General features: G+C 41.4%; 1 protein-coding gene across 2 annotated transcripts in view; it reads right to left on the minus strand.

The window, feature by feature from the left end:
* The window catches only part of GLCE (glucuronic acid epimerase), a 36752-nt gene extending 13702 nt beyond the window's left edge, over nt 1-23050 (minus strand). The window contains exon 1 of one of the 2 annotated variants that reach the window (XM_032953452.2): nt 22806-23050. The gene's annotated coding sequence lies outside the window, so the exon portion shown is untranslated. Of the gene's footprint in view, nt 1-1171; nt 21405-22805 lie in introns of those variants that run through there. The other variant, XM_032953453.2, reaches the window with a different exon arrangement.
* Between the last annotated feature and the right edge of the window lie 660 nt (nt 23051-23710).

Raw genomic sequence — 23710 nt, forward strand, 5'->3', positions numbered from 1 at the left:
CAATATCTAAATGGGTTTTTTTTTGGTCTACACGTGTTAAATGTATAACCACCGCCGTTTCCATCAACATACACGGTGTTTAAAAAAAAAACCCTGAAACTTAAACACACATCCAACTGTGCATAATGCTGCATTTTGTAACTTAGAGTAAAAGTGCTCTAAACACAAGGATTCCCTTGTGAAAAAGGCACACATGAAAAACCGTGCATTCAGCAAAGAGTGAACTACTCTTTGCCGAGGATGAGAACCTACTGTCACAACTGCTTGCAGATAATTAAGAAGGCTTTCGACAGAAAATTGGTTGCAGACACAAGCACGCATTGGGGACATGTAGCAGCATGCCAACATAAACACGCGTATAGAAGTGGAAGACACACAACCGTACACACTAGCGCACACGTGTGTACAACGAGCACATGATGATGCACGCCGACAATGCGTGCACACTCATAGTTCTGGCACTCGAGTGCACACAGACAATAAAATATTCAAATGCTTCCATATGCTTGCACACAAACACATGCACTCACACACACACACAGCCCGTATGAGCGCAAGGTTGAATAAGCCCATATGCCCCGAAGCGCATACATGCTCCGAAGCACTTACAGTAAAAAAGAATACACGTTCCCATACATAACCCTAGAGTACCAACTCAGCTGAAAGCACAAAGGGTGTTTATCTATGCCTGCTTCACACATATATAGTACTCTGCATATACACATTGCATGTACCACATATTAAGACATTGTACTCACAAAAATAAACTAAGCTTATAGACCACGGCGCAAAGTTCCCGCAAAATTCGGATGTCAAAAAGACACTTGATGTTTCGAGACATCACTCAATGTCGTAGCAAGCTGTCATTACAATACGAATTTGCATCGCGAAAAAAAATGGTATTAAGCATGCAACAGTTCCTTTCACGCAATATGTTCACCCCCCCAGAAAAACGCAGATATTTCCAAACAAAAGAATTCCTGCACAAACATAAAGACGCCTAATCTCTCAGCATATTTCTGAGACCAAACAATGCCGCGACCCAGATGTATTTCGTATGTGGTGATGCACGGTCGACTGGCGGAGCGTCATATACATTTTTCAGCAACGTTCATTTTAATGTGATACTGTCACAGCACTGCCAACTGGCATTTGTCTCATCGTACATTACCTTGGAATGGCTGATCAGGCAGAATGTCGGGTTGTATGCGATATTTAATACCCAGGCGTCCCGATGGCTCCTACCGTGATGGATCGCTCGCGAAAAGCTCTGCTCTCTAGTGCATGCTCAGCGGAAGGAATCGCGTGACATTAATCGCGATGCCTTGCAGCCCATTTTCTGTGTTACTAGCGCCATTTAATCTCGTGCACATTAAAATTAATAATTAAAGTGGGCATTCTGAAATAAAAGCTACGAAAAAAGTTAATGCATGAGCCAATAACGAAACAGTAAATGGAAATATTTTACCGGCAATGGCATGGTACCGAGTTCAACAAATATTACCTAAACAGTGGCTCATGTGAACGACTGTCCAAACACCCCCAAAGACAAACGTGAATTATAATTCCAGTCTGGTATTTTGTATAAACACACGCACACCACGAACAATTGTTTTATGTCTAGCAAAGATATTTAACTAAGCGCAATCGCCTCCCCAGTGGCTCGTAATCACTGCATGGAGACTCCACACAAAAATGTTGTGACAAGGTGAAAATTGGGGGGGGAGCGAACACAAACCACAAAACAGGTGTATTGAAGAAGCATACCTTTGAGCAAAGATGATAAATCCGTGCCATTTCCCCAAGCCCAAAACAGCAATCAGCTCGATAACAATGGCAGATGGCAAAAGCTAATCAACTGAACGTAATGGTGCAAAGATGGCTTGAACACAAAAAAGAAACTGATGCACATGAATAAAAGCACATCAAAGCAAAAAAATGTCAAAAATATGCAGATGAAAATGTTAGATTCACAACAACAACAAAATCTGGGAGAGTCTCAGTTTAACAAGCATGAGCTGCAGGCACTGATGTGTAATGTTTTGACAAAATTATAAGTTTCAACTTTTTTTCCCGCAGGAATCCCACCGAGGCAAACTAACACTAAACGCCAATATACACTGTCATCATTAAATGCTGAATTCATTCTGTGATACATGCCCACATTATAAGTGTGTGTGTGTATAGATAAAACATGAAACCGCAAATACATTTCCAATGATTATATAAATTTAGTTTGACAGGACCCGATCACTCTTTCCTCTGGCCACCTATTCATATTACTCGCGTCACTGACGCTACAATGAACTGAATGGGCAATCCACAATGCATATATTATACAAACTATGACAGATTCTCGCTAGATCCTACAATAATCCGCAAGTGCAATAATCCGTGAGTGCTAGGAATTTTCAAACAACACAATGGTGTCAAGTGATTACAAAACGGGAACACTTTGTTCTGTCTCATGGTCATATTATTAGTTTAAATGTTTTACATGTAATTAAAATTTCACTATGGTTGGGGAGGAGAAATCCAATATTTTAGGTAGCTATACGTGCAGAGGTTGCATACAATGGGAGTCTAAATGTATTTGTGAATTCAATTTACATGGTACTTAGATGTATAAGCAGAATTATTTTGGAATTATAAATGTCTCTATATCCGAGATGTTTAAATTAAATCAAGGAAACACAGCATTTAAGTAAAATATAGACCACTTAGAAATAATTTGAATGCTAACTAACAATTAGACTAATGAATCCCAATGTCAATCGATATCTATGACAATTACATTACAAAATTCTAAAACAAGCACTTGAGTAGTGCTGGCCATTACATTTGTTCCAGTGGAAGAGAGAACATACATTCAGTGGGACTGCTGTAAATCACGGCAAATACTTCCGTGCGCAGGTAGTCAAATAAATACAAGGAGATGAGAGGGAGGAGCAGATATCAGGGTGCAAAGTACAATTTATGAACCTGCCATATCAAGTGAAGCTTGTAAAACTGGCAGTAATAGAGGGGACATTGAATGCAATGCTCCGACGATGTCTTAAGATTTTTTTTGCTTCATTGACAGCGTACATCAACTCAATGATAACTGCTACCTACAACGCCCAAAATTACATATCTCTGAAAATGAAGTTACTGCATTCGATTTAATCTGCCACCAAACTACAAGCACACTGCTTTATAAGGAAGACCTATATTACTTACCTTTTAGCAGGCATGGTGAAACTCAACAGCACGGTAGATATGACATAAATATGACTGCCTATGCAGAAAATGAAATATGTTAAGCATAAAAGGTTCCCAAATGTACCCCACAGAGCACCACCCTGCCAGCATCCAACAAGCTTGCACACCGCCTCAAATGAATCAGTTTCACCGCAAGAATCAGAAGTGTTTACTTGGCATGGTCACTGAAAAAAACCTGCCAAACGCCTCGATGACAGGGGCTGCTGCGAACGCAGAGAGCCGTCATTACCGATACTTTCTTGGTCATCTCAAGCCATGCTGAACTAAAGAAGCAGAATGGGAAATATGGCCCACTGGATGTATGAGTTCTGCAGGCATTTATGAACCGCAAAGAAGTTATGAATTGTTTCGTAACAATGTAATGTTGGAGAAGAGTATTCACCCATTGCCAATGCATAAGCATTATTTAAAAGAGAAAGGCTTTGCCAAATAAAATATAACACGAGATGGCATATGACATTTTTTTTTTTTAGAGAATTACAAATGTGACTTATTAGACACATACACATATCCCCATATGGCCTCAACAGCCTGTTGGGGAAAGTGCTGTTGGCGAGCACTTATGAAGGCCGGCACGGCACATGAGGAGGTCGGTGGCCAGTACCGCAGCTTTGTATCCTCAGTGGCGATGTTTACACACCGCACCAGGTACTCATTTGAGGCCAACTCGAAATAGGGGAGGGCCCAGGATCGGTTGAGAAAATCGTCACTGGTGTTGGCTGTGAGCGGAAATTGAACTTGGGTCGCTGGGCTCGGAGCACAACACGCTAACCCGCTACAGTCCTGCTCCTCACACACGCGTACAGTGTATACCAGTAGACATTATTTTTATATGGGTCGAGCAGTGGCAATCACCTGGAATGTTCCCTATAATTAGACCGTGGACGCTAAGCCGCATTGAGCTGGGATCATGCTAGGATGGGTAACCAGAGTCGTGGTGACCACAGTCACCCATCCCTACACCTCCGATTATCACGGTTGGCTATGTACGGTATGAAAGAAGTTCAACATACATACAGAGTATTCAGTAGATAGGTGCAACAAGCATTGTGGGCAGTGCAGAAAATCCATTTTTGTTCCGCACTCCTCCCACATTCACCAACCCACACTGACCACCGTGGTGAAGTACAGTCAAAGATTCCCTCACGGCCCAGGTGTGGGGGAGGTCCTCATCCAGCAGTGGACCGGCAAAAACGGTATATAATACATGAGGTGACAGTGGCTAGTGGACCGTATTACGAATCCAACGATCCGGGTTAAATTCCTGGCCATGACTAACATTGGCGGCGAGTCATATGCGGACCTGCCCTGGGATCACCGTTCACCAGTCCATTCCAACCAGCATGGTGAAGTATGGTCAAACCCTCATGATTGGCACAGTGCAGGGAGGCTTTTACCAGGCTATTGATTAATAAAAGGGTTGAAGTAATAATTATCATGAAATTCAGGAATGTAGAAGTAATTTTTCCCAATCAGACTTTTTTAAGCGTGAACACAAACCGTTCAATAATATTAGCAATGCATTCATTGCTTTCAATTTATATTCAACTTACAATGCCCATTTCATGCTGAATTTAAATGAATCACATGATTCTGTCCTACCAACAGTGCTGTTCATCTTTGCAGAGACTCTCCTTCCAAAAAATATGCACATTTTTTTTTAGAAAGTGTGTCTTTTGACAAAAAAAACCCTCCATAAATTAAACCAAGCAATCACATTAGATAAAATAATGCAAGGCCATCTTTGTCTTTCCCGGGCTCAATATGCATTTCCGTAGTTGTAATTTGGCAACGGGATATTCCCAATGGCAGTGGGTGTACGATTTGCATATATACAGGCAGATTCAATGGCTGCACTGGTGCTGAGTGATATGAAGCTAGACAACATCTCGCCTGACATCGTGTTCATGGAAACCAAAGTAAATACCTGCTCATCGGTGACACCAGGGCCAGCAAAGCTTATTCAACCTGACAAGGGAGGTGTTTGGTTGCCGTTTACTTGATATAACCTGGTAAAGGTTTTATATCTGCGGGCAGTGTAAGCCAAAGCTCACAATCAACTTTCATCATTATCAACTTGAGACTTTTCCTTCCGCCATTTCCATTTGGGAAAGAAAAAAAGGCCGAAATGTTGCGGTAACACAAATGTACGAGTAAACACATACAATAACAAAATTCAGGACTTACTTAATGATGGTAGCAATACATTTTTTTAAAAAAGATCCCACTAACAGCCTTGTTACGAAAACCAACAATATCATCACCGATTCGACATCTTTAATCAAACCAACCAAGCGGTTTTCCTTAAAACCCTCTACTGCTAGACCACCCAGATTGTATGGCTTACCTAAAATCCATAAAGAAGGTACACCCCTTTGTCCGACCGTCACCACCATTGACTGACCCACCTACAAACTGGCCCGATTTATGTCTGAGCCCTTTCAACCCATTCACTAGTAAGAATGCCTCAGCTCACTTGGTATCGTTAATTAAGGACATCTCACTATCTCCAGGTGATTTGCTCGTTAGTTTCGATATAGTCTCTTTGTTTACCAAAGTTCCTGTGCCTGGCACCATTGCGATCATTGAAGATTTGGTCCAACAAGGACTGAATGCTGATGTACCGGCCCTGGTGAGACACTGCCTCACCTACACTTACTTCACCTTGAATGGAACATTCTACAAACAAGTTGAAGGTACCCCAATGGGTTCTCCCTTATCTCCAGTTGGAGCCAATATTTTCATGGAAAAATTTGAGACCGACGCCATCCAGGCATCCACTCTACGTCCGTCCTTGTAGAATAGGTATGTAGATGACACGTTCTTCATGGCCGACCAGCTCTAAGCCAATTCCTCAACCACATAAATTCCATACACTCAGCCACCAAATTCACCATCGAGGTGGAAAAGGATGGCAAGCTACCATTCGTGGATGTTTTAATCAAAAAGAGACCAGATGGCTCAATGGGCCAATGTCTATGGGAAAGCCACCCATACAGATGCCTACCTAAAACCAGACTCCCACCACCATCCATCTCAGAAGAATTCCCTCATCAATACTCTACACCATAGAGCTCCATGTATTTCCGACCATCATCACCTAGCCAGTCAACTGGAACACGTACACCAAGCTCTCAAGATGAATGGATATTCAGACTACACAATCTGTAAAGCTATCACCCCAACCATTAGGAAAGAACCATCTGAGGACCCAATCAACACCATCACCTTGCCATACATAGCAGGGGTCACCAAAAAGATTTCCAAAATCATGAGCAAACACAAGATCCAGGTTCGATTTAACACAGTTAATAAAATTCGTGATCTGATCCCATCTGTGAAGGATGTAATCCCTGACATGTAATACCACGGCGTCTACAAACTAAGCTGTGTCTGCAGCAGTAGTTACATTGGGGAAACGAAGCGATATGTCTCGGACCGTGTTCGTGAACATAAGGCAGATCTGAAACACAGTAGGACAAATACCTCGGCCGTGGCTGATCATTGTTTTAATGCGGTGGGCTCACACGAAATTGATTTCTCCAAGAAAAATACTTTACAAGCCCACTGGCTATCAAGAAAGATCCGTTCATGAAGCCATCCATATATATAGACACAGACACAATTTCAACTGTGAAGATGGGTACAAACTTAGCAATCATTGAAAGGACGTTATCAACCAGTTCAAGTCATAACTGGCTGTGATGTTCCCATCCTGCCACCTTCCGATGTTAATTGTTATTTTCAGCTCTCTGATATTACATTAACAGGTAAAATTTCTCACACAAACACAGCCACCTCCGCGCTCCGACCTCGGCTCTGCCACCTCAGCGTGCTCGCCGTGGAGGCCGCTCTCCATCTTACATTCACATGCTAATTTTTACCTGGCAGCCCTTTAATTGGTGGAAACCCACCACCAGCGCCGTCGCTGCCCATCACTTACATTAACATCAGCTGCCCCGCCCATGCTGCTGACACTTGGGCTACGCCCATTTTAAACCTTTATGAACAGTTTGCCTTTAGAGGCTAACCCCCTTTTCCAGATGACGACCGCTTGTGTTGCGATTGATACATCATAGTTTTTTGTTATTTTCTTTGAACCTATCTTCGTGACGTTACCGAAAGACCCAAATAATATTGCATTATATTTGTCTATTTAATTATCAAAGTCATTTTTTTACAAATGAGAGGCCACTGCTATAATATACAGTATATGTTGAAAAGGACAGCTGTGTAAACACTCGAGAATGTAATTGGTGATACTGCATTGGCAATGGTGCATAAGCACAATTAACAGAAACAATCTCCTATTCGTCAATAATACTACCTTAAATACAAAATATATAATCAGCAACGTTTCAGGCAAAGGCCCTTATTCATGGCCTGTGTATAAAATATGAGTACAAAATAAGTCCTTTGTCAATTCACTGCGTCAGTTATGGGGGTTTGCTTGTCTCAACTTCACCACTCTGGTCAGTGTTTGGGTTGGTGAAAGGTGTCACAGGATTCGTTCAGATATCTCTCTCCACTTATGTTAGCCTCAGCCGAATATTGAACTCAGGTCGCCGGGTTCACAGCTGTTTGCTAACCACTACACCACTGTACAGCTTTCAAGATTTAATTGAGAACAATTTTAACACTTTGAAGTTGTGCCAAGACACCACGCACAATCCACATACCCATGCTAATGTCACAGAATCTTTGATGTCCACTTTTGAACAGACCGACTCCTCCAGCAACACCTCCACCTCGCTGGATTTATGGACAGGTGCCAGAAAAAATATTCTGGCGAGCCCATATGTTAGTCGATCGAACTTCAAGTCATCTAATTGAATATGAAGTGTAAAACATGTCTGCTGTTATGCATGCAGGGTTCAAGACACTACCTATAACCATGCGGGTGCATGTATGATCTGATGCGAGTGTGACAGATCATTATGTTTACAATACGTGGGTCCCTGCTTGTCATGTAACACTTAACCGAAACCTAGCACACCCACATGTGCAAAACCAAAATCTTACATATACTATTACCTCAATCATTGGCACAGGCAATGGAAAAGGTAGGAGATGAGTGATAAGCATTTTTTCGTTGGAAGTTTATAAAATGGCTTTGCTCGTATTTTGCTTACATTTTCCATGTTTAGTGGAACACGAAAGTTGGCAGTGAATGGGTGGGATTTTCATCTTCTGTTATTCCTATTATTTGAAACCAATGCATTGAAAATAGCTGAGAGTAAAATGCAAGAACATACCACACTTTAACAAAAGCCCCAACATTTACAAAGATGATCCTTACTCTAAAACGAGTCAATTAAAATATCATTCTAAGTATACTACTTAAAACACTATATTTGCATTTTTCACAAAATAGGCATTTTATATTTTACATCGCAAGGTACAAACTAGAAAAAAAAGCTTTGAGATGAATAAGCCACAAACAGCAGTGGATGTTTACTTCAATACCTTAACAGATAACAAGTTCACATCTCTCTAACAAACTTGCAAAGTTAAGGTTAACTCACATTTTTGGTTTTACAGATTCAACCCAATAATCTGCATTGGTTTGGGGGACCATACTGTAAACCCTGTAATTCATGGAATACCACGGGAAGTTGTTCTATAATCCACGAATATGATTTTGAATATGATTTTGAATGTGATTTTGAATATGATTTTGAAAATGATTTTGATCCGCCATGGTGTGCTGGAGATTATGGGAGAAAAGAGCGGCACAATTTCGTTATTCCGCAAACCGTTTATAGGCATACATCTGCCATACAGGTCTACGTTAAATGTTTTTGCATTTTGTAGACTTGATATCCAAGTCTTCAAAAATGCAAAAAAAACTTTATTTAAACAAATAACGTCAGCACGGCTAGTCTGTGCAGATGCAACAGAAAAATTACTAAGTTAAGAAAGATTTCATCTGCGTTTCCTTGCAGCTCCACTCTTGGAGCTACGCTTTAGTGTCGTCCACTTCTATGTTCCGTGGGTTCCGGCCCGCAAAGTGTTTTCCATCGGTCGGGTGAATAGCTGCGGATTACGGGAGCGCTCGCGAACCGCCAATAATCCACATATTACAGGGATACATGGATTATTGGATCACAGATTTGGAGTTATGTGGGATTGCTAATTTTTCTTGGGGAGTCATTTTATTCTGACGATGAACATTATCACCAGGGGAAAAAGTGCTGCACACTCTGTGCTGCCTCTTCACAATGTGGAACACTTCATTAAATGTCCCTCCCTTGTTCAACCATTCCAGTAGTTGTACAACAGTGGTGTGTAATTTGGGGCATACCCATTTGTCAAGGAGCGAATAGAAAAATCAAATCCCATCTCAGCAGGCAGTATATGGAGTTATTACTCTGAATATGCAGCTCACTGTGGAACTTTCACAAGCCATTTTGGTCTAGAGTGCTTTGGAAACACAACACAACATTGCGTGCAATTAAATGATGACTTAACTGACGAAACAATAAGGTGTATTACTTTAATAAAATCTTGCTCCTCTAGGCCATGCATGCCATCCACTGGTCACTTAGTTAACCTTAACAATTAGCAATTCCTCACTACTCATTAGCAAATACAAATTTTAAGGTAGAGGAAAACACAAGTATTGTCACACTATCATTACATGGGCATAAGAGGAATCGCGTGGAGAAGAGGAGAGGATGAGAGATGTCTTGACATTGAAAAGGAGCAGTGAAGACTCCCAGATATGTACGTGCATGGCTACATGTTGACCGAGAAAGATCCCCCTCAGGGTGTGAGAGCCCATTCCAGAGCACTGGCGACATTATGGGCCAGGGCATGGATGGATGTGAGGGAAACCGCAGCATGGACCAGCAAAACAAGTTTTTTTTATATATAATGGAACAAAACCTTTTTTTTCAATATATATCTGCATCCATGCCAACCATCCAGTGTTCACTTAGTAAATCTTAACAATTAGCAACAGTACCAAAGCTGGTAACCGGAGGAGGAACAGGTCACACCCGAAATGGCAGCGGACAGAACTGCCCTCCCGAAGGAGGCATCCTGCGAGATCAAGGTGTCCAGCCTGTGTCACCGCACACAACGTGCGCGGTGACTTCCAAGTTGCCGCCCTTGAAATGCCCTGGCCAACAATGTCACCACCACTGTGGCAAAATTAAGCTCTCCGACTCCTCAGGGGGATTCATCTTTGTCAAAATGTAGCAATACCTGGTGCATTCTTTTAGGCGGTGGACATTTGCACCTGACGTCGTTCCCATGCAGAACAAGCCTCTTTCTGCGATCCTTGCCAACTCAAAGATTAAATGTTAAGACTCTCACCACGTCCAGCGTTTGGAGAGCTCTGTGATGTAAAGGGAGCCATATACAACGTTGGCAAATTCAGCTCTTGTTGCAGATGGATTACTTGACACTACCTTAGGCGGAAAAATTGACACCACCTTAGGCAGAAACTTGAGGTGAGATCCTCAGTACAACATTGTCGGTTTTGAAGTCCACAAAGAGGGGGATAGGCCAACAAGGCCTGGCCTGATTTTGAGCTGGAGGTCAGTTTGGTTTATTTTTGCCAAATCACTATTGCCGCTGCTGCTGCTGCTGCTGCCTTGAGGCAATAGCCAGGTGATTCCATTCCTGCATCTACAATAAACGTAGCCGCATCTAGGATGTCGATGTAAGCCTGGTGCAACTCTTGGGTCCTCCTCCTCGATTTGGTTTCAGGATCTCCACCGATTCAATAATGAACTTCCCAACACACAGCGTATGCCGTGATGGTCGTGGAAGATGGCCCCAAACTTGGTGGCCTCTTTTTAAATCCCTTTACAGTGTCTGGTCCGTCACATCGGGTACAGTCTACGAGCTCTCCTCCTGCAGAGTCGGGTGTCCTGATAGCACCTTTGACACCATTGCAGCGTTCACACGTGGAACTGCTGCAAAGGCCTTGGGGCGTCCTGTTCATATTCAAAAAAAGGTGGTTGCTTTGCTCGGGCGCTGGGCTACATATTACCCTTTCCCGTCATTGTTGACCACGTGACGGGTGGCTTTTGGCGGTAACCACAAAGCGTCGCAGGGCATGTGCTTCTGCGGACACATCCCTCATCACAGCCTGTGTTGTACAGCAAGCTGAGTGAGCCTTGACGCCGAAGCGTTAGCCGAGGCAATTTCCTGGGCGATATGTGCAGCCTCGCACCCATGGCATTTCAATAACCGACACGGTCTCTCCTGTCCGCCTGAATGGAAGAGATGCAGAAAAGAGAGAGGCTCATGGGTAGTAGGTGGGGGGAAGCAACTCTCTCTGCATCACATACCGTGGCCTGAATAGGAATTACTAATCGTTGGGATTAACTAAGTGACCAGTGGGCGATTGTATGGAGGCAGAGAAAATTTGTTAATTTAAAGTTAAGAACGATTGTGAGATTTCTTCAACTCCTTTGCTGAACACTTTAAATGCGTCAGTGGCCACCACATGCGACCACTGTTCCATAAACAACAGGCTAAACAGTAAGATTATAATAGAAATACTCTTAAGTGCTTCCTGCTGCTAGCAGTCAATGTGTTGCTCAGAGGCTTTATACTTCCAGCAGCTATTAAGTAAACCAACAAATTATCCAGATGCTTCAACTAAGTCCACACAAAGGCAACTGTGCAAAACTGTTTTGTGCAACTGATGACCTGAAGGTTCATTGCTGGTAACATAGACATACATCAACGTGGCCACCAAGTATTAAAAAGGGCATCAAAAAGCAAGCATTAATTAGTTTTTTTATAATTGGCTTCAGTTTCGTGAGGCATCAGCTTATCATGTCAACAAATGCATAGTGCTTACGTGAGTGCATATGTATATCAGCCCCTTTACATACCAATCTATCCCCATTCCCACATCTGAATGCAATCTAATACACCGCAATGCAAACAAAAAACATATGATTTGCCATCTTGGTTTAATGATGTAACAAACACTATTCTTAACGGGAGCACTAAATCAGTGCAGCTCTAAGGGTAATTAACTTCAGAGTATAAAAAAATGGGTTCCCTTATCAAATGAATGCACCGAATTGATAGTACAACGCTTTTTATGCGCTAAATCCCAAAGATAGGCATTGTCTACAAGTGGGTTCTGTGGCTCGAAGGGTTAATACTCATGTCAGTGTACTTCCCAGAGCCTCGGAGACCCCGGGTTCAAGCCCAGGCGGTCAAGCAAAAAATTAACGTCGCTTTGCCCCTATGAAAGAGCTCTTCTGTGTTCAGAGATTGAAGGTCTCAGCTCAATGAATGCAACAAACCTCCATCCCCTCTAAAACAGCTGTCTTTACTCTTGATTTGGTTGGTCTTAGCAATGAAAATAAGCAATGAGAGAAGTAAATGGCTTCTCAAAATGTATTAAGAGCTGGATAACACAGCAAATTATTATCCAAAAGTGGAATATCATCTTTTTAAACGCACTTATGATATCAGATCCATTGGAGTACATAAAATGAGTCATCTTTCATAAACAAAAATGTCAGATCAGACATGTATTATTTTCTTTGTAACGGTATTTGTGGGTTTGTTTTATAGACTAAATATGTTAGAATGATTGTCAATATTGAACATATTCTTGATTTTATATTTTAAATACTGGCATACACAGTCAATTTAATTACATTTAAACATTACTGTGGGATTGGCTGCAATGCTCACGAAATATTTGTACATGTGTTTCGTATTATGAATAAAACTAAAATGCACTCAGCCATAATAGATATTAGCACTTTAAACCCCGATGTTTAAAATACAGTCTTACAGAATAATTCACGTCACTTTAAAATAATAACAAGAGGCAGTTATTTTTTATTAATGAGTTGAGTTGCCATGGCAAGAGAAACTATGTGCAGATGTTTTCCTGCTCATATGCTTATAGTTAACCACATGTTTTTTTCCTTTTCAGAAGAAATATACTTTTAAAACAATGTTCAAATCTATAATGCAGCATGCATTTAGTAAAGGCATGGGACAGATATGATTGGTCTGCTTGCATGAATTCACATGCAGCCAAATGTACTCAAAAAGGGCGGGCACTGTTGGAGAGTGGAGAAGATGCAATGCATGGGGAGCTGCCTGGAGTAGAGGTCTCGTACACCAACCGGTACCTCGCTGCCACATTCCTGCACAAGCTGACCCCAAAAAATGAATAGTAGCACGTAACATACGTGTTACGCGGTGAAGTAATCAATTCACGTTCTGGGGGTTTACACATCTGCTCGACTTATGAAGCATGACTGTTATGCTTCCCATTAAAACCATACAGACGTGTCCGATACAGAACACTAAATCTCAGCCACGTGAAAAGTGAGAAATGCCATAAATAAAAAGCACTGTGATAAAAGGTAATTTAAAAACTAAATGAAATGCGTGTTTTACAAGCAATACTGGCATGGCAAAAAAACCTAAAATCATTATGACCCTTGCTTGACAGGTCATCTATACTATAAGGCAGAAAAAATATCACAGCAAGGGCCATAAACACAGCACGTGTGTGCATTATGTCTGTTGATTTTCGTTCATCTCGGCCAAGTGCATTAATTTACACAAATGAAAAACCTTTACCACAATAACGGCGGTGCATTAATAGCATCGCCATTTCACTGCTGTTTTGGGCCAGCTCCCTATGGGGACAGAATTTAACAATCATTTTACATCAGCAGCTATTTCTGTCAGCTCTACCAAGGCATAAGGCACACAAACACAATCAGCCCCTGCGGTGAACAAAAAGTGCATTTATTTTACGATCACCTGAAACTGATCCAATGTTAACTTGGCTTTTTGGTGTACCCTAAGGCGGGTATGATGTGAAACACAAACCTTGATTATACATGCACCACGTGTTACAACATCCAATTAAGAACCTGACAGACATGACTAGAGCTGGACTGCGAGGGACATTGAGGTCCTGTCCTCAATAAGCTTGGCAGGGTTGGGTTGGCACTCGTATCGGAGAAATATGCTTAACAGCTAAATAAGTTAACTATGCCAAATCTCAATGAAATTTCGAATATAGCGACCATCCGTGTCATCGACTTGCTCTACATTTTGGACACGGAATGGTAAGAGCAAAAAAAACCCCACCTCAACTGGTCTCACTATGATATTTCTCAAAGCTCATCACTTAAATAAAACACAACACATTTTAAACGAAAATGTATCAGCCAACTGTATTCAAGATTAAACATTTTATTGTAGTTTGTGAATAATATCATTTCAGCAAACCAAAACCGACCTTGAAAATACATCTTTAAACTATGGTTCATACATAAATGTACGTGGAAGTATTTCTAAAAATAGCTGGCTCTTTCTGAGGTAGTCAATTATTAATTAGAAATCGGTTGTCAGAAGCCACGATTGAGACCACCCCCCATTACACAGCAATTGGTAGATGTTCTCGGTTAGAGAGCCAATCAACATCTGTGTCCTTTATGGATAAAACAGTTTCCTCAATGCTGCACGTTACACATTATAATGCCATCGACTGATCCTTTCAGTGCCCCCAAGCCAAATCAACACCAACCACCTTTATCAGATATTTCTGAAATGCAAGAAAAAAACATATCTTCATAGTCCTGGGCAACTCTATTGTGCACTTTTTCATCACCATCTCCTGAACTGCAAAGAGTAAAAAAATGGCATCACATTTTTTTTTGCCAAAGTGATCATACCTTATATAAGAACAACACAGCAGGTCATAAAGCCACTCTGCTTGACATCACTTATCACGTAATGGCAGCATAAATGCAATACGCAATCAAAAGGAAATGTGCAGTAATGTCAATCCTTTTTCTGTGCAATCACAAACAGCATGGAGAGAATATTATGAAAATAATTTTACCAAGGGAGACAAAGCAGGGAAATAACCGCCCCTTTTGCATTTTGTACTCATTTAAAGCGACAAAAACACTGGAAGTAAACAGAGAATACACCATCTAAATAAAAATGCGTTCATGTAGCAATATTTTTACGGCATGAAGCATCATCGATAATCATCTGCCACCATCATAATTACTATCCACATAATCTTTTCTATCGAGCCTCTCGCTGTCATAAGGAAGGGTCTCACAAGATAGTGATGCTACCAGGCAATATGATTTTAAGAGCCGGGTCAGGGTACTCCACTGGGACTGCAATCATCATGGTCTCTTGGCGCAAGTTCATGCATCTTGGCCTGTCTGTGAGCTTATAGCCTTACAGGGCCAAATCCCAAAGATGCAGCTTGATAGGACTCGAAACAACGACAAATGACCAAAATTTTATTTCATGTTTGCTCCAAAAAGTAAAAAACTAAATATGTAAACATTGTACCATAGATTGTATATAGACATTTCAGCCCTATCTATATAAACTCGTTTGCAGTGCAATTGCATTTGCTGCTCTTTACAGTACTTTTGTTAGCTGTGCTCAATATACCAATGTGCCTCCATTTCCCATGTATTTTTTACCAGTTTCCTTTGCAACAGAGCTATGCATCGCAATATATACCCACTGGTTTAAATAAATAGCGAATCTTAATGTATGAAAATATTCGTTGAAAATTTTAAAACAGTAATAATAACCACATTATTCCTGACCTTATCGAAAGTCTACGAGTGAGCAATCATATTCTTTCCACTGTTATTTTTGCACGATAGCCAATTGTGTTTTGTGTGTTAAGAGTTTGGATGCGCAGAAATCCCATGGTACTTAACTTCTATGGTCACACATCTCTACGTTTCCTGCCTTCACCTACCACCAATGACCCGCACGGCATGGGGGGCCCATCCAGCAGTGGATTGACAAAAGGGCTGCACAGTATGCATGTCATGTATACCTGTAAGTTCTCAAACCAAAATTAAAAATCAACCCTACGTGGTGGATACCGACATGGCTCTTACTCTTATTGCACAGCCACCCAAATCTTATTTTTTCTTAGTATAGTTTTTTTGCTTGATGTGTTATGTATTATCCAAGGTTACAGTGGGAGTGTATTTAACATGAAAGTGTTTTTATCTATACGACCAGACTATGAAATCCGATATATATCCTAAACAATCGAAATAATGAACAATATACATACGCTCAATGTGTATACAGTCCAGTAATGGGTAGTAGAACTATACGGTGTCAGATGCAAATTCTGCATTCATGTCATCGTGAAAACCATACAACTATTCAACAGTAATAAGATGAAAACATTGTGTAACCACAATATGCAGAACCATGTATTGACACGCAGAACCATGTATGTTTTCAAAACATTAGAAATACACCATCAAGCAAACTTTTGTACACCGAATCACATAAAACAAATACCACAGTATAAAGCATTAACACCGACAGTAGACCAAACTCATGACCTTCTCACCTCCCTTTATGGTCACTTGTGCACAGAATTTTAATGCTTATGAGGTTGTTGTTGTTGTTGTTGTTTGTTTTTTGAAGAGAAACGTGTTTATTCAAAATATAACATTAGTCTGGAGAAAAAGAAAATATGGTTAACACGAGCACCAACGTGCTAAATAAATTATGCAAATGGAGCTTCGGCAAGGTTCTTACAAACAAAAATATTGATACTCACTGACATATATGGCTCAAACCTGCGGCTTTCCAGGCATCAGGCAGTTTGCAGCATGGGAAACGTGTACTATGTATGGGTATACAGTCCTGTATGTTTAATGCAGCCAAGTAAACCTTCTCCAACAACAGTTGGCAGCACTGTGCCACTAATCGAATACGTTTCCAATTTAAAAGCAATCCGAACCCAACTCATTTTTGAAAATCTCAAAAAAATGCGAAAACACTTTGTAGGTTCTTGAATACAAAGCGATTATTTCTCCCAGTAAATTGATGCATTGCCATGATTTTCGGGAACGATTGGATTAAAGAATAAATACTTGTCTCATATTTACATCTCATGTGTATCGTTTCAAATATTGTCTCGTGTATTCAGTGTTTTCACTGCATTAACCTGTAATTTGCATACACCAGTGCACGCACAATTTAAGGTAATGTATATGTGGGCATAATTATCGATTGCGTATGGAGTCACTGAAGCATTGTTGCATGCCTCTATGTGGACTGTGTGTCTCGTGCTTATTCCTGTGTATTTGCGTGTGAACGCATACCAACAGCTCGTACACAGGCTTTTCAGCACTGACACACAAGGTTAAGAATACAATAAAGGACAAACTTTGAGTTTCCATGACAAAAAAAATGTTTTCATCATCACAGGAATGAAATAATTGTCATAACCCTAACACTAAAATCATGACAGCTGACAAGGACTGAGCCTAAATATGCAACTACTTAGCACAACCATGGGTGAATGGGACGTATTTTACGCTTGCCCTTCGTTACAGTAAAAGGCAGAATAGACCTCTTTGAGACGCAGGCTCTTAAAAAAAGGCAAAACAAATGGCATGACAGTGACAGATAGCAGACGGTGCTCCCAGTTTACTGAAGTGTACACAGAGTCAGTGAACCTCAAACGAGCAATGGAATCAGCTCACTTTCTCAGAAGCAGCTGCATTGCATATCCCGTACACTGGAGGCCGTGTGTCTAGGTCCACTGGGATCTGTGGAGGCCCAGTAAGAAAACACCACCTGCATGACGACCCAGGTGTGAGCATTGGCATATGTTAAATACGGCTTACTTCAAAGCATATTCAAATTCACCACCTGCCGACTGCCATTCACAAAATGCTGCTATTAGAAAATGAACATTATTAAAGATCCAGAGTGACAAGATGAACACAATTTTTTACTTTAAAAAATAAATTAAGGCATTGTTTGTACTTTAGCCTTACCCCGTAACAAATGGTAGCATGTTAAAGTTGATTAATGAAACACGGACATTCCATAAGGACCATGGCAAAAGTGCTACCAAGGTGTTTTTAAGCATTATATGGAACAAGAATAGGGATTGTGACGCCACAACTGTCAATCTTTTTTTTTCAACTGCATGTGGAATAATGCACCCATTCTTGGCAAGCTTTAAAAGCAATGAAACTACCTTTAGTCTTCCTGACTTGAAAATTGGCACTTTCAATGAAAAAGTATTAAAATATGGAAGATAGAGGAATAGTTCAAACGTTTCAATCCCTGGAAATTATTTTACCATATTGCAACAGATGCATCACTTTAAAAACAATGGTAGAGATGACAATATTGCAGCTGTCATAAATTTAATTATCCTCAAATATCTCAAAATACTGCACAAAATGTGTACGGTAATTGTGGAAAGTGTATCCATATTTTTTGTCATAAACAAATCGATTTTAACCAAATTAATAAACATTGCAGACAATACAATTGAAAGTTCAGGTCCTGTAGACTGAGAGAGGTGTTACATTCTGCTAAAACATATAATCATTGTCGTTGCATGCAGAAGTCTAAGTTAGAACAAATTTGCAAAGCACAGCTAACGCAAAATCACTTCACTGGTGATCAGTGTGCATCCAGGAGCCAGTTAAAATATGAATGGAGTCAATTTGTAAAAAGGTGAATTACTTGAGTTTTTTAAACAATTGTTTTGGATATTATGGGACAAAAGACAAAACAATGCCTTTCCAGCATAGCATTTTAAGTACTTAATAGCATATAACAGTTGTAGTGCAGACACAGGAATATTCTACTTGTAGATTAAAAGACAAGCTAGCTATAAAAGGAATTGAAATGGCATGAATAATGAAAAATACAAGTCTGCCAAAGTCTCAGCTGACAAACCATTGTGAGTATTGCTGCATAATCGTTGAGTTACAAAGCATTTTCTTTTAACATGAGCAAAAATAATCCCAATATCAATTCCAGGGTGAGATGTGTGAACATATGTGAAAACCCCCTGATTTCAAACATTTGTGCTTTACAATAATTACAGCAAACGGAAGCATTTTATTTCGTAATGTACATTATAATTTATATATAAAGAATATAAAAACAAAAGAAACAAAAACAATGTGGAGATTATAGTAATAGTATTTTAATAACCGTGTTGTGTACTGTCCTGATATTTGTATTTATTTATTTATAAAAAGCTGCAAATCTGTCGATGTTTTAAAGAATACCAGTAATTATGGACAATACTAGAGACGTCAAGTCAGAATGGTACAACAAATACATTACAAAACAGAAACAATTGTTGATGTGGTCGCTAATATCCTGCCTCGAGTATCAATAGCAAAGCTGGGATCTTTTCTGCATCGCAAATTTTTAGATAAAATATGTATTCTTTGGATAATATTTACATCTATACGATTAAATAGAATTCAGCAATTATTATTCCGAACACTACAGAAGACTAACGCAACTATAATTATCATTGGAAATCAATGCAGTACCATAATCCTATAGACCTGTCAATTACTTTGAACGCTCATTGTCCAACATTACAAATATGTATTTTTTTATGATGCCATAGAAAATTTTAGATAACACAAAATTTAGAATGTAACATGATTCTCAAGAATAGCATTCCTAATGATAAGCACAGGTAAAAGATTCACTTCTGCAAAGCATTTTACATATTAACGATTGTAATATTGTTGACTTGCATATATCCAAGTCGCATGCAAAATCATACGTTAAAGTACAGGTTTTTTTTTCCCTAAGCATATATTACTAAACCAATAACAGTTACAATTTGATATTTGCGAATGCAATGAAAAATGGGCTGCCAAAGCCTTAAAGACCTTTCTAGGTTTCTCCACTCCTGGCGATTTTCAATAAGAAGCAAAGTGAAAAGTAGAGATAATACTGTATTTTAACAACTACAACAGAGGAAATCAGATAAGCGTAAAGGAAACACTGAATATGCATACCTGGAACATTGCCAACAACTCTGCAAAAGAGCATCTTAGCAACCACGCCCGATTATATCAGATTAGCATTGACCATCACTCACCCAAATAGATAGGGTAAGTAGGTTTCGTTTACAGTATTTATAACCTGGTGAAAGCTCAGAAAAAAGGACGCAAGTTCTACTCAAAGCAAACTCTGGTTCCACCCCACCCCCCATAAAATCCCCAATCACACACACCTAAAAAAACACACAAGCGTCATCAGAGTATACTGCAGTAGTTGCACGCGCATAAAACCGATGCACATGAGCGAGATCTAGATGTGAAAAGGGACAATTCCCAAGTAAGCCCTTTACGATAACTTCTCAATATTAACATACAGGAAACAAAGGCACAATGAGAACACACATGGTGCAAACAGTGAACCTCTGTTATTATTCACGACCACCAGTGGTTGGGCCTTCTGTGCTAAATTGCTCATCAAAAGCCGCAAGAAATTTAGTGAATTCAATTAATCATTGCCCGACTGATAACTATGTAAGAGTCCACTGAACTACATGGTCCCGTCTGGTATAAAATATATAAGTGTGCAGGATACAGCTTTAGAGAAATTACTGTCTGTAAAATAGAAGCAGTAAGAGAAATGTAGTTCGAAAAGGATGACTCTTTTATAATTATAATCATGCGTTATCGTGCCCTGGACCACTGACACATTTTGAACAATGCGGAAAATTTGAGTCTGGGTCATTTCTGCGGGTAGTTACAGACTGTGGAGTAATGTAAGTAATTAAGCATTTTGAAATAGCTGTGTTATCAGTGTGAAACTCTTCTCTTTGCAACACGATCGCAACATGAAATCTGGTTAAATAAAGACATTCATTTTAAATGGTCTGCAAATCCACTTTTGAACACGGCCTCCAACCATATATGGTTGGCCATTTCTTCAATGCAGACTGCTTTTTATAGTTTTGTTTGCTTATAGCCTTAAGTTTGTTTTGCAGTTTTTTCCCCTTTGTGGCTATAATTAAAAGCTATCACCTGTCACCCTCCAAAAGCGGACACTTCTCATTTGACCCGAACCCAAAGACAAAGTTTTCCCATTTAGCACCGGGTGGCCAAGTGTTGTTCGCAAAGCACTTCGGGGTCATCCATTTAGAACGTACGCATTGGAAACGGGGGGGGGGTGAAGCCTCGATAATAATTTGTCTACATTGGCCTTCAAATGAGTTAGATAGTCTGGCGGTGGACTATCTGCTTGCTTAAACACGTTAATACTATTAATCCTTGATCGTTTCTGCGTGGATTAAATATCGGCAGTTCTTTCGGATTCGGGGTGGGTGTAAAAAGTTTGCGTGCATACAGGGAGGGGGGGGTCAAGTTGACAAATGTTTGCGTACCTACTAAATGGATGGCCCCTTACAAAGGTGTCGGCACAACATGTACAAATGTCTGATGCCAGCGAGATGCCTTCTCAAAGCCAGCGCATTCTTAACCAGCACGCTGCACTCGCCACTTTCTCATCTTAGGTTACGCTGACCCTAGGAGAGGCCCAAAAGCAATTTTGAAAATATTTTTTTCTTCATATTTTTACACTCGAAGACTTCAAAACTCGTTTTTTTACAGCCTTGTTTTGGGAACATTTGGCCAAATTTGTGTATATCAAGCCACACACACACTACAAGCGCACACAAAAGTCGACAGACAGTGCACCGTCAGAAGTGTATTTGCTGTAATGTCTCCTGCAGGAACCCAATGATTTTGCATGGAGTTCTCTTATACGGATAAGCTTTACTGCGTGATCTCCACTACGGATGGAACGCGCCTTACAAACGTCAATTATCGTTAATAATTGTCAGTCACAAATGATCGCACCAAAGGGCTTTTTTAAATAAAAAAAATCTCAAAAATGCGTTGGATATTGAAAGAAAGAAATAAAATAAAAGTGACCGCGTTGGCTGTTGCGCACATTCGCACGTCAAACCACACAGCCGCATCCACCTCGCCGTGAATTCTATGCCTTGTGCAAGTGAAAACGCGTAGCGCGATAACATTTCGGGGCCGCTGTCCACCCACCACCACCCACCCATCACCACCACCACCACTTTTTATTTGGTTTGTTGTGCCAGCAGCAGAACCGAGGTCAGAAACACTGCCGCTCTTTCAGTGTTTAAGTGATAACCCGTTCACGTCGTCAACTTAACTTTCGTCAAATTCCCGCAGCGTTTTGCAAAGTGCACATCCTTCGACCGCCGCGAGGCCGGTCGACCTACGCAACGCAGCAAAACATTGCTTCGCTCTGCAAATGAGGACAACTTTTCGTCCTCGGAAACGTGAGCCGAGCCAAACCACAGTTAGTTCATGCTCCGCGATAGGGGAATAGGGGAAGTTGTTAAATGACCAAATGGGCGTGCGGGCGCAGGTTGGGGGTGTCAGGGTTGTCGGTCTTTTAAAAAAATTGCCAATTGGGGGTGGGGGAGAGACTTCGGTTGTTCCCACACACTTGACAGGCCGTGTCGCTCGCTCACACGCGGCGTGCATATATACAAAACAAAAGGACACGCGCGCACACAAAATAACGAAACAGCACGCTACCGCTGGCGGGGCTCGAACTCCGTTGAGGCGAGGTGGGCAGGCAAGCCCGCATGACCACTTCACAACCCACCCGCTCCCCGACACAACACCAAGCAGCCCTTCTCCCCGGCTCACACACCCCCACGTAAACAACGCCAGGCACGGGGCGACACTCACCTCCAGGAAGCCGCACGCGTCTCTGCTCGGCCGGGTCTCTCTCGCCGAGCATGCCGGTGCCTTCGGTCAGCGTGGAGGAGGAGCAGGAGCAGGCGGAGGAGGAAGAAGAAGAGGAGGAAGAGGCGGAGGAGGAGGAGGAGGCGGTGGGAACCCCGTCCCGACCCCGCGTCGTCAGCGACCACCACCGCCACCACCACCGCCTCTGCCTCCGCCGCCCACCACCGCCCCCCCGCCCAACCTCGCCACCACTCCGAATGCCGCCCTCCGCCAATAGCGGAGCGGATCACTGGCGCGAGCCCGGGGCGGTCACGGCCAATGGCGCGGCGACTTGCACGAATGCGGAGGCGTAACGACGCCATGTGCCAATGAGAGAGGGACAAAGAGAGGGAGGTGTGTGATAGGACACGCCCTCCGCGTCGTCCCCCCTCCCCCCCTGCCGGGTTTGAGGGGCGGGGCTAAGAGCTCCCACCCTCCTCCCACCCTCCTCCCACCCTCCCCCTCGTGTGACCCCCAGGTTGGGTGCTGCTCAGCACGTGCTTCCCATTCATTTAGCTGCCTGAGTTGGAAAGCGTTGGTGCCATGATCTCTGTCTGGCAGCATTTCTGTCTGTAACGTGGTGGTGGGGGGGGGGTGTCACGGTAGCTCTCGTAATGATGATCAAATATGAGCTAATTCTTTTTTTGTTAAACTATAACGTTGTTTGGGATTTTTCCCCAACTGAGAACCGAACGGAAGAATTTCCCCAGGCAAAGCAGCCACTGACACTGTAGTAGCTCGATTACTGCGTCTTCAAAAAACATAAGCATCATTTTATATCTCATCAATCGTGATGAAGTGTACAGAAGTTGTTGTTCTGTATTCAACGACAGTAATTAATTACTGCTTAGGTTTGCTGTATTTGTGTT

This window comes from Petromyzon marinus, chromosome 13 (genome assembly GCF_048934315.1).
Source record: "Petromyzon marinus isolate PM22_M1 ecotype Great Lakes invasive population chromosome 13, UKy_Petmar_22M1.pri1.0, whole genome shotgun sequence".
Classification (NCBI taxonomy): domain Eukaryota; kingdom Metazoa; phylum Chordata; class Hyperoartia; order Petromyzontiformes; family Petromyzontidae; genus Petromyzon; species Petromyzon marinus.